This window comes from Myotis davidii, unplaced genomic scaffold (genome assembly GCF_000327345.1).
Source record: "Myotis davidii unplaced genomic scaffold, ASM32734v1 scaffold53, whole genome shotgun sequence".
Classification (NCBI taxonomy): domain Eukaryota; kingdom Metazoa; phylum Chordata; class Mammalia; order Chiroptera; family Vespertilionidae; genus Myotis; species Myotis davidii.
The window spans coordinates 332,905-346,218 of record NW_006286140.1 but is presented as its reverse complement, the minus strand read 5'-3'; the positions used below and the strand labels follow the sequence as shown (position 1 = coordinate 346,218).

Below are 13,314 nucleotides of genomic sequence, written 5' to 3'. Positions count from 1 at the left end.
GCCCGTCACTCACACTGCTCTGCCTCTGCCAGCGCCTCCGAGGGCCCCGCTCACCCCGCTGGGACCCGAGTTGTTAGTTCCCGCCGTTTCCATAGCAACGGCAGCCGCGCTGGGAGCAGGTTTAGTGGACTGGGCCTAGGCTCCTCCAGGGTTTTGCTGCCGCCTGGGGCAGAGGCTCTAGAGAAGTGGAGAGGTTGGGGGCTGAAGGGAGGCCTGGTGGCATCCTAAGCGGACGCCTACCTTGCCAGGCACTGTGCTAGGTAGGAGTTGGGGAAACAGGAGTTGGTGAAGAGGTAACCTGCGGTATTTGAGTGCCTACGACACCCATAGCTTTATGCTGAGAAAGGCTGCATGGCTACGTTTTGCCCTCACACAGTGACTAGCAAAGAGTCAAAAGAAGCAAGTCCTGAAAACTGACAGGTGTTAAAGCATAAGGAGGAGGAGGAGGAGGAGCTGCTGGCGGAGCGGGAGAGCACTTCTTCCTTCAGTCCATCCTCCAGTTGCTTGTCTAATGCAACCCTGCTTCTGGTCCGCTGGTGCCTGAGAGAACCGGTGCACGGCCACTTTTAGGCGGAGGGGTTTATCTGAAAAGGCTGGGGGAGCCAGCCAGGCTCCTTACACATGTAAGCCTTGTCAGGGCACAAGATCAGCGTGTTGTCCAGAAAGCAGCGATAAAAGAGCAGCTTTTCCTCAAATGTGCCTGGGTCCGGGTACTCTTTCAAGTTGACCCAGTCATGGAGGTCAGAGACAGTTGAGGAAAGGAGTCTTCAATGCCTGCAACTTGCTAGTGATGGACCCGGGAGCTGCCTGCAGCTGGGAGCAATTGGTGGGCAGGTACCCTTTGCCAATCCATTCTCTGTCCTGGAGCAGCCAACACTGTGCCCCAGAGCCCACACGCATGCTGTTTGTGGAGGTTAGATCCGTGAGTGGGTGAGATAGGGAAGAACGAGGCGCTTTGAGAATTGAAGTTCTCTCTGGGGCAAACATATTGTGGGACCAGGAAAATCGTTTTAAAAAGTTGAATCTTCCAGCTCATCAATGCCAGGGTTCCATTTATTCCTCCTACGACCTGGCTACTATGTGTCCTGTGCAAATTTGATTATTGGGTGTTCCTAAGTCATCATATATGAATAAAATAATCTTTATAATAACTTCCATTAACTGAACACTTACCATGTGCCAGGTATCAATAGGCACTTTATGTAGATGACCTAATTCAGTGTTCTTGATAACCTTCAGAGGTAAATACTATTCTTTTCTCCAACGAGGAAATTGAGATGTAGAGAAACCAAAGAAACTTACCTCAGGTCACAGCAAAAATTCAAACCGCGTCCTCTGATTCCAGAACCGCCTGCACCACCACATAATACCACACTGAAAGGTGAGCATGTGGAACGTTGCAATCTGGGCAGAAACATTGGTATTAAAAGCTACTTAACATGTTAATGCCTTGCACGTTAACAATTTTCCAAAGAAGAGCAACGAGAAGGGAGCATTACAGAGGAACAATAGAAGGAAATTTTGTGAGCTGGTTGGGAAGAATATGTGTGTTGAGGGAACCAATGGGGAATATTTGCATAAGCGCTGCCAAGCAGGTGAATGAGACAGAATAGCTGTTCTGATGGATAGCACCTAGATCAGCCCAGTGCAAAATGAAAACAAGTTGTTTTAAAATTAATAATTTTAAGAAGGCAAAGGCAGAGCATTAAACCTAGCACCTCTTCCTTCTATATGGAGGCACCTGTCGCCAGTCCATGAAGCTGCCCCAAATCCATGTTCTAACTCCCACTATAGCATCTCCATCCCAGATTTCTCTCCAGAGCCCAGACCCATTTATCCAGTTGCCTCATAGACAGTGATATGGTGATAAGTGTTCATTTAATGTTTTTAATGTAATGTATTCAGTTGTGCATTTACACGATTTAATTTTTAATAAAGACGATGTTTAAATCCTGAATGTGGTGGTACATGTTCAAATTTTTTTGTTTGTTTTTTATTTTGTTAATCCTCACCCGAGGATGTTTTTTTCCATTGGTTTTTAGAAAAAGTGGAAGTTTGGGGGGGAAAAGAGAAAGAGAGAAAGAGAAACATCGATGTGAGAGACACATGAATTTGCTGCCTTCCAAAGGGGCCCCAATTGAAACAGGGATTGAACCTGAAACCCAGATATGTGCCCTTGACCTGGAATCGAACCTGAGACCCTTCAGTGTACAGACCAAAACTCTAACCATTGAGCCACTGGCATGGGCAAATGTTCAGTGTTTTAAATGTAATGTATTTAATTGTACATTTAAATGATTTATATTTTTTTTTTACTTTATCTTTATTGTTGAAAGTATTACAGATGTCCCCTTTTTCCCTTATCAGTCCCCTCCACTCTGTTCCCACCCCATCTCCAGGCCTTCACCAAACTATTGCCCGTCTGAGTTATGCATATATGCATATAAATTCTTTGGTTAATCACACACACACACACACACACACACACACACACTTCTCTCTGAAACAGAATATATGATTTAATTTTTAATAAAGGCCATGTTTAAAATTCCTGGAAATTTAACAATTGACTCTCACAAGGCACTCCACAGAGGCTGTCAGGCTTGCTTATGAAGAGCAGGGCTACAATGAGAAGCCTTTTCAGATAGATGCTGGGGGACCTCTGAGAACACACATAAAAGGAATGAGCGGCAAGAGCTAGTTTTGTTTTTAAGCTTCTTCCTAAGTGTGTGAAAGCCATAGAGCGTGAGAGATAGCAAAAGAGGACTCTTAAAGAAGATTTATTGTGCATTAAAAATAATACCATGAATATATTTGCCATTTCCTCAGGAGCCTGAGTAAATCTCTGAAATGCTTCCAGTTACATTTTTCTTCCAAAATAATTATTATTTTAACCTAATACTGCACTGAAAGCAGACCGCATTGCACCCTGGGTTTATAAGGGTTCTTTAGTCAATCACCAAATTTTATCAATTCTATTTCTACATATTTCAAGAATCTATTTATCTCCAAATCCATTTCCATTTTCTGAATTCCAGGCACATTCATCCCCTAAAAGGTCACCCTGTCTCCAGTGTTGCTTCCCTACTATCCATTCTCCACAGAGCAGCCAGCCTAAAAGATTGGTGAAAAACACAGATGTATTTGAGTCACTTTCAAGTTTAAAACTCTTCAAATCCTTCCCGTTTTTCTTAAGAGGAAATCCAACATCCTCAACGCTGATTACAAAGCCCTGGGTATGAAGCTGCCCTTGTTGCTGTGACTCCCATCTCTTCTCACAGGGCTCTCCCTCTGGCTTTTCAGTCAAGACTTATCCTCCCACTTCCTTTAATGTTCCTTCGGACATACGTTATGGCCGCTTCTCCCCCTTCGACATTTTTTTTGGCTCCTTCCAAATAATACTTCAAGCCCCAACTTAACTGTCACTTCCCCAGGAAAGCTTTCTATCCCTCTCCCCAGATCAGAATAGCCCTGCCCATATTATATCTATTTTCTTCAGACTTCTTACTAATTGTCATTACAATTATGTTTGATTGAGACTTTGTATACTTATATGCTTAATCTTTGTAGAATTATGTATTTATATGTGTAAATTCCCTAAAAGAAAGGACTGTGGACGTTTTATTCATCAATGTATGTATATTATTCATCAGTGCCTAGTAAAGAGGATGAATAATTATTTAATGAGTGAATGAATGCAAAATATGTAGTTTATAAATTAAGAAAAACTTCAAAAAAATCAGAAACTGCTCCTCTAGAAGGAAGCATATTTTCATATCAGTAAATAAAAAAATATTTTATAACCAAAGAGACTCTAAAATTGATGGCCTGGTTTCAAATAGAAAATGCCTGGCCAGGTGCAGAGGTGAGCACCTACACGGGACAGAGGGCTCTCTTCCCAGCCTCAGTGGCCATAGTCTCCCAAGGCAATCAAGGTATTTATGAAATGATGGACATAGTCTGCTAGTTTTCTCCAAAGAGTGTCATCACCTTTGCAATTGGGTTCATATCTCAACCCCCAAAAGGGTGAGATCTCCAGCTTCTGGAGACTTTGTTTCCTGAATGCACACTTGGACAGTGGTGACTGTTTCTGATATGCCCTTAGTGCCCCTGTGAGGTTAACACACTGCATGTGGTAGTAAATGGCTAAACTTCTTCATATCCATGAACTGGGATGCCTTCCCCAGGTGGCTTTATTTAAAATGCTTAAAAGTGACTGTAATAAAGAGACCATTCTCATCTCCAATACAACCAAATCATGTAGATTCTACTTGCTTTAATATGTCAGAAAGCCTTACCTAGGTTTAGAGCTTAGTAAAAATGCTGTTCTGTACATTGCCACTTGACTAAGAAGTTAAGAATAATAAAGACTAATATTTTCCTAACTTTAGTTGATTTATTGCCAGTTAGAGTGAGATGAGCAATCACAATTTCCTAAAACAATAACTACTGAAACGTCTTTTATTTTTATACTAGAGGCTCGGTGCATGAAATCATGCACAGGTAGGGTCCTTAGGCCTGGCCGGCAATCAGGCCAGATCTGCAGGGCAATCGGTGGGGTGATCAGGGGATCCCCACTGGCACCCGCCTTGGCCAGCCTGGCGCTGCCCACTCACCAGTCCTACCTCCAGATTACCCAGTGATTGCCTCCTTCTGCAGGAAGGGACTGGTGGGGCGATGGGGGGTTGGGGCCTGCCCATTGTTCCATGGGTTGTTCCGCTGATTGGTCGATTTGCATATTAGGCTTTACTAGTATTATATAGGATTGCTTCCTGTCTTAAAGCAAACCCCCAAGAAATATATACCTATTTACCTTTAAATTCTACATAAACCAAATCACATTTCTCTAAGTCACTATTTTATTCTTTTGGAAAACATATGCAATCTTACATTAAGAAATTTGATATCAGTAAAAAAAGTGGCAGCTTATTAAAATGGCAAGTTTAGAGGTAGAGAGAAGGAAAGTTGAGAGAATTCACATAAAGTGCTTCTGTTTTCTCTGTGCTGCAGAAGGCAATAGTGTCTTGCCTGAATCTTCCAGCACTTAGTGTCATGGTAAAGGCAGGTGTGGAATAAATATTTGTTAAATGAATTAATCTGAGAGTGAAGGGTGGTATGGACACGAAAAAGGCACCTTGAGGAGAGCTGAAAAGCTACTATGATATGCCTAGCATTGTTTCAGATGCTGTTGTGGAATATACGTGTTTACAGTATATGTGGTTTCTGCCTTTAACGACCTTTTAAAAAGAATAGTGATAGAAGTCCATTTCCAACAACATGCTGAGCTAAATATCCTGAATCACTCTCTTTTTAAAACAATAAAAAATGCCAGATTTTAAAAATGTTTAATTTTAAAAAATGCATTGCCAATTTGGCAAGAATGAAAAGAATTCAGAAAAGCAGAAAGCTGAGTGAAAACAGAAACCTTGGTGGGTAAGCAAGCACTGAAATCAGCTTTTACACTAAGTATGCCTGTCCATGCCCTGGTGCCTTGGGACTGTCATGTTGATGACTGCACAAGGAGGCAGGCTCACAAGAGTGTAGGTCCTTCCCAGGATGCATAGTATAAGAGGAGACCCTCATGTGAACCTGAGTTGTATTTGTGCTAAAGGCAGAGGTGAGAGGGAGTGACCAGGAATTTCCCCCTGATAATTCATAATTATAACAGCTGACTCCTGAGTAGCCACTGAACCTAATTGCTCTACGTTCACCATCTAAAAAACTGTGAAGCAGAGAATTAAATTTAAAGTGATTCTGGGTTGGAAGTGCTCTCAGATAGCTGAGAAAGTCAGCACAAAAACACAACAGACAAAAAACAAAAACAGATCTGCAAAGATTTAAGATACTGGAATTTATCCAGTAAGAAGCGAAAATACTGGAACATCCATACCATGAAATATTATTCACTCATTGAAAGTACTGATGCATTAACAACATGGATATGAAAACGCAAGACAGATGCAAAGGTCACACATACTGTATTGTGTGGTTCTGTTTATATAAAATGTCCAGAAAGGTAAATCCATACAGACATAAAGTTGGTTGGCAGTTGCCAGAAAATAGTGGGAGGGGAAATTGGAAGGTAAAGGGTCCCTTTTGGGAGTGATGGAAATGTTTTGGAATTAGTTAGCAGTGATAATTGTATAATACTGTGCATATATTAAAATTACTGAATTGTACATGTCTTAATATTACTGTTAATATTTTATACCCCTCACATACATTTTAAAATATTATTGTTATATATTAGAAATTAGTAATAATTTTTTTTTCAAAAAGAATTTAGATGAATAAGTTTATTCTTATCTAAAAGAAAGGAAGAGTGGAAGAGAAGGGAAAAGGGGGGAGAAAAATATAAACCACCAAGAGTGTATGAGTAAGATTCTAGGTGCATGTGGGCATTCAGCCGGAAAAAATTAATGGGAGCAATAACCATCAGGGAGGACCACCCAGAGGAGGTGTCTTCAAATAGGCTTTGAAGAATTGATTAGATGTGATACAGTAAAGAGGGAGAGGAAATAAAAGGAATCCTTGTGAAGAAAAGAAGATGAGAAAGACAATATCTATAATAATAAAAGCATAATATGTAATTAGACTGGACAGCCAAATGACCTTCCGGACGTCCTTCTCAACGTCTTTCCAGATGAAGCCACGGAGGCGGAGGCCGAGGCAGAGGTGGTTAGGGGAGATCAGGCAGGCAGGCAGAGTAGTTAGGGGCGATCAGAGAGGCAGGCGAGTGGTTAAGAGTGATCAGGGAGGCAGGCGAGTGATTAGGGGCGATCAGGCAGGCGATTTGTTAGGGACGATGAGGCAGGCAGGCGCGTGGTTAGGAGCCAGCAGTCCCGAGGAACACCCTCCACCCCCTGTGTAAGAATTTTGTGCACCAGGCCTCTAGTAAAAGAATAAAACTGGGAAGACTCCTAAAGTAAATAGTCAGCTCTCCAGGCCTGTTCAGGAGACATGAGAAAGCCTATGCCTGCTGGGAACCTGTGCTGAAGGCCAGTGATGTTCCATGGCAGAGGCCCAGGACAGGTCAGTGAGGCTGCCTGCGAGACCCCTGACCCTCATGCCCTCATGGGGGTGCTAGAGCTCCTTGGGTCCCTTGACCATCTTGGGGAATCCAGGTTTTATGCTCCTGTTCTATCAGAAATGCCCCCTGGTGATTGGAGGAATCCCTGTTCTTCCTCTTCTAAAGCTTAATTATATGGGATCTGGAATTCCCTGAGACCAAGGGGCACGAGGGTTTCCCATGCCTTCTCCCCACTGAGGCTCCACACCTGGACTGGGATTTCCCTGGAGCTCCCCGTGGAGTTAGGTTAGAAACCTGAAAACCATATGCCAAGAGGCCCCGTATGCAGCACTTTGGGAGTGTGGTTGAGCCCAGGAAGGATCTGCAGAGGATCCCTGCAGCCCAGGGCCCTGTGCAATGGGGTCACTCCTATGACCTCACTCCAGTTGGCCCAGGGATGAGTAAAACAAGCCAGCCAGGCATGGTTTCCCACTCCTGACATCTTTTGGGGGCAAGGAAAGCTCTAGAGTCAGATTAAATATCCTATATAATAAAAGCCTAATATGAAAATTGTCCCCTTGACTGGGAGTTCGACCACTTGCTATGATGTGTGTTGACCACCAGGGGGCAGCGAAGGACATGGTAGGAGTCAGTGATGCAATGCTGGCAGCCCCGATGGGCCCCGATGAGAGTAAGGCCACAGCAGGATGGTGGAGCAGGTGAGCGGGTGGCACCAGGCCAAGGTGGGTGCAAGCGAGGGCCCAATAGATTGCCCTGCCAATCACCCCACAGACAGCAACCAGTGGCTGGTAGGCCCTGATTGCCCAATCGGGGCCGGGCCCTGAGCCAGGATGGGAAACTGGAGGTGGCTGGCAGCAGCCAACCTCCCACGGCTCCTGGGCAGTGGGGGGGACTGTGACCTCTCACTAGCTACCTGGGGGTGGGGGTGATGGGGATGGAAGTGTGGTGAGAATGTGGGGTGTCCGCTGAGCTCGCTCTCACTCCCCCTGCTACCCTCCCCCAGGACATCAGGGCTTATGCACTGGGGAAGCCCCATGCTCAGGCACCTGCAAGGAGCCTGCCCCGCACCCGTGTGGCCTCTTCTGGATGAGCCAGAGCCAACTGGGACCAGTCTGTGAGGCCGGCCGGGAGAGAGCGCACTGCCCACGCAGCTTCCGGCTTCCGTGTGGTGCTCCTGGGTAGCCCAGAGGCCCACGCTGCACCCCAGCCTATGGCATCCAGCTGCATTCATGGCATCTCTGCATGAGGACTTAGGTGCCATGATTCAGACAGAAGGGGGCACGCAGGGGCCCCAGGGCCCAGGTGCTGCCCAGGGCCCAGAGGTCAGCTGGTACCTGCCCTTCCATGCCAGACGCTCGCACTTCGATCACCAGCCAGGCCTAGGGACTGCACTCATGCACAAATTTCATGCACTGGGCCTCTAGTCCTATATAATAAAGGCTAATAAGCAAATAGACTGAACAGCAGAACGACTGGTCGCTATGACGCGCACTGACCACCAGGGGACAGCCATTCAATGCAGGAGCTGCCCCCTGGTGGTCAATGCGCTCCCACAGGGGGAGCGCCACTCAGCCAGAAGCTGGGCTCATGGCTGGTGAGCGCAGCAGTGGTGGCGGAAGCCTCTCCTGCCTCTATGGCAGCACTAGGATGTCCGACTGACAGTTTAAAAGTCATCAGTCAGACATCCCATGAGGCTCCTGGACTGCAAGAGGGTGCAGGCCCGGTCGAGCAACACAAACCCGCCCCCCCCCGAGTGCACAAATTTCATGCACCAGGCCTCTAGTATAATATAAATAAAGATAAAAATACTGATATTCTGTGTGCACGGAATGCTTAGATGATGGGTTTTTGTACAGTAGGATCTTTCTTGTCACTGAGATCTCAGCCAAATGTCTATCTCATCAGAAAGGATTCTAATAACACTACGTGAAGTGCCCCCTAGTTACTATCTCCATGTAAAATGTCCCCTGGTCACTGTCCATCACAGCAGCCTATTCTATTTCCTGTTCATCGCCTTTCCACTCTAGAGATCCAGGAAAGTGGGGCAATGTATATTTTGTCACTGCTCCATCTGAAGTGCTTAGAGCAGTGCCTGGCACCCAGCTGGTGCTCATTGAGTGAATGAATATCATATACTAGTATGTATGTGTGTAGAAGGAGAGCAATCAAAAAGAGGGGGGGGGAGGGAGGGAAAGAAGGAGGGAGGGAGAAGGAAGGAGGGAAAGGAGGAGGGAGGGAGGGAAGGAGGGAAAAGGCAAAGGAAGAATGTCCTAGACCTAGCCTGAGGCTCAGGTCTGTGTCCACTCTGGGGATTCACCTACATCTGAGCATGTCTGCCAGGCTGTTAGGTGGGCCCACTAGGAATGTGCTTTTGTGAGAAGCAGAGGCATCTCCTGAGGGGGGCGGGGGGGAAATACTCATCCTGAAGTAATAGGTAGTAAGAGAAATAAACTTGGTCCCAGTAACAAAGCCTGGATGGAGAAGGGCAGACTCAGGTTTAGTTCTCATTGGTCAGCTTCCCATCCCCGTGGAGCCATTCAGGCTATAAGGAAAACCTGAATTGAATATTTCACTGCAAGCTCTCAAAAGCATTAAGCATAAGCAGCCTTTCTTTCACACCGTGTGTAAACTATAATTTTGGGACGGGGAGGGCGCAGAGTCACCTGGGAGGTGCCGCCTTAGACCCCGAGGACCCTAACATGGCACCATGCCCTGGTGTCTGGCCAGGACTGCGTCACCCCACAGTGAGATAGATGTGCAGGGGCCACACCTGGCTTCGCAAGCAGTGGAGGTCTCCGTAGTTACAGCACCCATAGGAGCTAGAGCAGGGGGCGAGGGGCATACTGAAGCTGTGCCGACTTAAGGGTTCTCTCCCTGGGAACTCATAACTGGGGGAACTTTGAGGGTGGGTATGGGATGCGCATGTGCTTTTCATGGGCAGCAGGAGCTTGCCAAGCTGTGCCTCACTAATTCTGTAATTTTATCCCCTGGCCTGATATGTCTGGGAAAATACAGGGCTTTGAGCTGTGAGAGTGAGGGAGAAAGGTGTATGCAAAAAAAATGAAGAGAACCGTGTAAGAGTAAAATAGACAAGTTATTAGTAGCTATTTTAAATATCAATATGGGTTTTTAAGGATGAGAAACAACTCTGCACTAGAGTGTTTCATCCAGAGATGCTGAGATGCAGCATCTTCATGACTCCTTCCCAAACACTTCTGGAACTGCCACTCTAAGGGGTGTGATTAATGAGATCCTTTGACCAATAAGGCCTCTTATAAACCACGGAAATCCTCACAGGGACTCAGCAGTGCCCCGTACCTTCTGGGGGCATTTAACCAGTCCCCTGGAGGACTCCCTGTCTCTAGACAACTATTTCACAGCAAGGAAGAGAACAATTGCCTGAGGTTTTCAATGAGAGTCAAATTCACTGGAGCCAGTAAACTTGTCAGAGATCAATGGAGCTGCCACAGGTCAGTTAGGCACAAAGCTTTCATCTAGAAAGACTGCTCTGTCCTACACTAGAAAGTATGTGCATGCGACCAAAAACCCTATATTCCAGATGACAATGAATCTGACCTCTGAAATGAACTTGCTCAACATTTCTCGGTAAGAATAGACTTCTATTATAGGAGAGAAATTAAGAAAACTGCTGACTAGAGTTGTGTTTTAAAAGGCATACATGTTTGCACTGCATCCATCAAATTATTTAACTCTTGGACTTAGAAAGATTTGCATCTATTTCACAGGGATGGTGTCAACATTGATTTTAACTTTTCACTGAATACGTCAATATACTTCAAAATAGATTGTTTGTGTTGTTTTATTTATACATGAAACCTGTAAACTGTTTTGAATCTTGGCTCCACCAGCTGTGCTACCAAGGGCATGTTACTTAACGTTCTAAGCCTGAGTTTCCTCATTTACAAATTGAGCCACAAACCCTGTTTGTATAGGCTTAAAAGAGATAATGAGTGCATAGTGCTTGGAGAAGTTCTTGGCACATAGTACACACCAAATAAATACGATCTCTTATTTTTTAAGATAAATCTTTCTTCTTCACTTGTGCAGATGAGTGTGGTCAATTCCCAACAATACATATATAGCAAATGGCCAGACTCGTAGGATACAGCAAAGAGAGAGAACAGCCTTGTCTTGGTTTAGTCTTGAAACCAGTTGCTACCTGAGGCGGATGGACACTGTCAGTGATCAGCCCAGATCCTCTCGGAGCCCTGGAACCTTGTGTGTCCCACTGCTGGCTTCTATGTGCCACATGCATGACTCTTCTTCATAGATGGACTTCAGGTGCTGGCACAGCATTGTCTGACCTGGCACAGAGCAAGAATGTCTGAGTGTTGGGGTCCAGCCCCAGCAGGTCCAGGGGTTCCCAAAGGTGTGGACGGAATCGGCAAAGAAGGAAGGACACGTAGGCAGCGTTCAGTTGATAAGCATAGCCAGGATCTCTAGCCAGGTTCTAGTCAGGATCTCCAGCAAACATCTGGTTAGGATCTCCAGCCAGGTTCCTAACTCCGGAGAAAAATCCTCACCTGGGGAAACAACCTTTCTCAGAGAGGTGACCTTCGTTAAAACACATAGTGCTAAGAAGGGGAGCAAACATATTAAGAACAGTATGCCATATACTGCAGGTCCCTTGAAACATATGCTGTGCAGATGTTTCTTCCCTGCAGTGACTGTCAAGCAGCAAGGATGGACCGGCTTCCAGCATCTGAGAATGTATTTCTCTCCTGTACTTCCACCTGCCACCACCCCACATCTACCCACTGCCCCTTACCCTGTGATAACTAAATGAGATAACACTTGTAGAGCATTTGACAGCTAACTATAAATTCTAGTGCTTGTTATATTTTGAAAAAATATCTATTAGTTCTTTTCTAATTGTTATATCTTTTAAAATCTTCAAATTACAAATTCTTTGTATTACAAAACATCTTTTTTTAGTATGATCATAAGAAAAAAATACAAGAAGTATATGATGGTACTGTTCTGAAGCTAAAATATTTAGCCCTGATACATAAAATACTATATATTTACATTTTTAAAGAACAGCATAACATCAGAGTTTTTAAAGTTGCTGTGGAGGGACTCTTCCTATTTGTAGAATAGTTTTTATATATTATTTGTATTAGTTCGCTAAGGCTGCCATAAAGTAAATCAGACTGGGTAGCTTCAACAGCAGAAGTTTATTGCCTTACAATTATGGAGGCTAGAAGTCCTAGGTCATGGTGTCCGTAGGTTTGGTTTCTTCTGAGGCCTTTCTTGTGTGGCTTGTAGAAAGCTGTCTTTTCCTTGTGTCTTCCCAGGGTCTTCCCTCTTCACATATGTCCTAATTTCCTCTTCTTATAAGGACACCAGTCACATTGGATTAGGGCCTACCCTAATGACCTCATTTTGACTTAATTATCTATCCAAAGACCTATCTCCAAATATAGTCACATTCCACAGCAAAGGGGCTTAGCACTTCAACATATGCATTTGGGAGGGGGGTACACATTCAGCTCAGAGTATCCCTTATCTGTAATTTCAGTAGTGCCAATTCTAGACAATCACCACCCTTTGCATTTTATACATCTGTTATATAGTTATACCCATTTACTTCCTTTCTGGAAAAGCAAATAGACCTAGAGGTTTTAGAGTGAACTGAAGCTAAAATTAAAGCTTATCATTCACTGAAGTAATTATCAATTTGTTCACTCTTTGATTTGTTTCAGTCAATCTGCAATGTGCCCTTCATTTGTATCATCAATTTGCTTAGTTCTTATACACTCTAGTTTCTGAAAACCAAAGAACAAAGTACTACATTATCTAACGGAAAACCAGAACCCGTAAGAGGTAATCAATTATGATAAGTGAGGACTAGAGCAAAGAGCTTGGCTTTTTAAATAATGCCTGCCCCCGTGGAGGTGTAAGTAGCACTAGAACCTGGATGGTGTGGCTCAGTGGTTGATCGTTGACCTATGAACCAAGAGGTCACGTTTTGATTTCTGGTCAGGGCACATGCCCATGTTGGGGGTTTGATCCCCAGTAGGGGACGTGCAGGATTCTCTCTCATCATTGATGTTTTTATCTCTCTCTCCCTCTCCCTTCTGCTCTGAACAGACACACATATACATACATATACTAGAGGCCCAGTGCACGGATTCTTGCACCGGTGGGGTCCCTCAGCTTGGCCTGCACACTCTGGCAATCCAGGACCTCTTGGGGGATATTGGGCTGACAGTTTTGGCCAGATCCCTGCAGGGGAGGGATGGATGTAATAGTGTGCAAAG

At 44.8% G+C, this 13,314-nt stretch overlaps 1 protein-coding gene across 1 annotated transcript in view; it reads right to left on the bottom strand.

The window, feature by feature from the left end:
* Nucleotides 1–13,314, bottom strand: part of DCDC2 (doublecortin domain containing 2) — a 246,346-nt gene that overhangs the window by 192,994 nt on the left and 40,038 nt on the right. The window lies entirely within an intron of this gene.